Genomic DNA, 2,499 nt, shown 5'->3' with positions numbered 1-2,499 from the left:
CAGATTTGAGGTGTAGCAGCAATTTTCTAGTCTTTGTTTTCTCCCATTTGTAAAGCATGTAAAGCATGTAAGAGCTCACCTGGGTCATCTCTTCTCTTCCTTAATGCCACATGCTGGGTATCACGGAGCCTCACTCACAGATGGGGAAACTGAGGCTCAGGTAGTGCCCACCTTGCTCAAGGCTACAGGGTCGGTGGGCAACAGAGCTGTTCTACTCTCTCAGCGCTTCTCTGAGCTCTGCTCCATAGGGAGCTCGGGATTCAGAGGCAAACTTCGCTGCAGCCACAGTCGGGGCAGCTCCAGGGCCTCCAACTCCCAGGGCGTGGTCACTGAGCGCCGTGCCAGGCCACCCTGGGCCCTCGGAGTGTGCCAGGACCTGCTGCCCCTCTCGTGGGCCCCCTGCCACTTGACCCAGGCCTCTGTGTCTGCCGGGAGAGCCAGGCAGGGTCCAGCAGTCCTAAAATGGCCCATCTTGCTAAGTAGCTCTGGAGACCCCCCTTCCCCTTCCTACCCACACCATCCTGTTTGAATTAGCTGTGCTTTCCAGTGACACTCCTATCTGCTGGGAGCCTGCGGGGCTTCTGTGGGGCCGCTGGTTACTGGTTTCAGTCAGCTTTGACATCTGACTACTAGGGATACTCTGAACAGCTCATAGTAGAGGCAGGTGGGGAATTCCCTGGTGGTCCAGTGGTTAGGACTCGGTACTCTCACTGCCGGGGCCAAGGGTTCGATCCCTGGTTGGGGAACTAAGATCTTGCAAGCCACATGGTACGGCCAAAAAAAAAAAAAAAGAAGCAGGTGGACAGTCAGATGGTGTGTTCAAATCAAATAACTCCCCACCTAAATCCTATGTTTAAGCCACCACTTCCGGACTTTTTATGTTTGAGAGGCCAGAGGACCGGGAGCCTGCCTGGCATTTACCTGTGTTTCATTTGAGCAATGATTCTGTTTTGGGCCATCTCAGCTGTTGGGGTTGCTGGACAAAGACCCAACTGGGGTTCTCCTGATGGAGGAGGGTAGCAGTGATCATTTCCAATGAGGACAGAAGGTGAGAAGCCGAGTGCGAAGGGAAAGCCCTGGCTGAAAGCAGGGCAGGCCTGGGAGAGGAGTGGATGAAACAGCACTTTGTGCGGCCCCCTCAAAGGGCCCCGTGCTTGGGGACAGTGTCGACTCATTCTCCTGGCTCCGTGTCCAGCCTGCTGTCCTGAAGATGCCCACTTCCTGAAATGGAGCTCTCCTTTCAGGAGCTCTCCTTTCAGGTAGCATCAGATGCCTGGGTGACTCCTTTATATAAGTAACCCTTGAAAACAAATGTCCTGGTCCTTATTTCCCTGAATCAGTCACTTCTTGAAGTCCAGTCACACGTTTCCTTGGATCCCAGGCTCCCCGGGCAGCCTACCTTGGCTCCCGTATGCACAGAGCCATGTGGCCTTGAGCTGGTTGCTCAGTTTCTCTGAGCCCTGGCTCTCCACCTGCACCACCGGGCTGTGCAGTCCCTGTCCTGAGAGGCTGTGGGGGCCAGTGACTATGTGTAAGCATGGAGGACATTTGTTTCCTGGGATGCTTCACTCTCAAAAGTGTACATCTGTGCTCTCTCGCTGGCCAAGTATGTAAGGATGCCATCCATAAATGCCTTTCTGTGAACGGTGACAGCCCGGTGGGAAGTGGGAAGGAGATTGTGGAAAGATTGTAAATAGGTAACTGTAGGACACAGACAGATCTTGGCCTTGGGTTTCAGAATGATACTCTAGGGTTCTGTAGTAAAACTTTAAGTTGGTCCTGAGAAAGAGAAGTGGAAAAACGACTGGCACATCTTGTTAACCTGGAACTGTCCCTGCTCCTCAGGGGACAGCAAGTAAGGGAGTGTTCTGGGATAATACAGCTGGAGGGACCCATTTTTCAGTGAGGAAACCAGAGCCAATTGACTTGCTGGAGGGTGGCGACAGTCAGTGACTGAATCTAGGACAGAGTGCAGGACTTATTAGAGTCCTTCAGGGCTTGTACATAAAGCTCAGCCCCTGATGGAAAATGGCCAGTAGTGCTTCCCTCCTTGAGTTTACATTTATGTTCCATCTTTTTTTCCAAAATGCATAAAGGCGTGAGTCATTCACACGGACAAGGAAGTGTTTCTATTCCTTTGTTTAGTTTGGCGTCCCTCAGAAGCAGACCTTGAGAGAAGCTCAGAGCCTATGTAGACTTAGGGGTGGGGAAAGGAAGGAAACTGATGAGGAAGGCATGGTCAGGCAAGTCACCAGGATGTGGCTAACGAATTGCATTGGGGACTGAGGGCAGCAGGGCTGGACATACCTCAGAGCTAATCCACCAGCGTGGGGAGAGAGCTAGATATTTACCCAAACAGCCCAGCACTGGTGGAAGGCTGTTTCTAGCCCCAGTGTCCTGGCCAGTCCTATGCACACCAAGCCAGGGAATCCTTTGGCAGAGAGACAGGCCTTCATAAGCAGACATGGGGTGAAAGGCAGGCATCAGAGCCATCGGGGG

Source organism: Aethalodelphis obliquidens, unplaced genomic scaffold, assembly GCF_003676395.1.
Source record: "Aethalodelphis obliquidens isolate GAN/ISIS:26980383/991018 unplaced genomic scaffold, ASM367639v1 scaffold74, whole genome shotgun sequence".
In the NCBI taxonomy this organism is placed as follows: domain Eukaryota; kingdom Metazoa; phylum Chordata; class Mammalia; order Artiodactyla; family Delphinidae; genus Aethalodelphis; species Aethalodelphis obliquidens.
The sequence above is the reverse complement of the archived record's forward strand: the minus strand, read 5'-3'. Positions refer to the sequence as shown.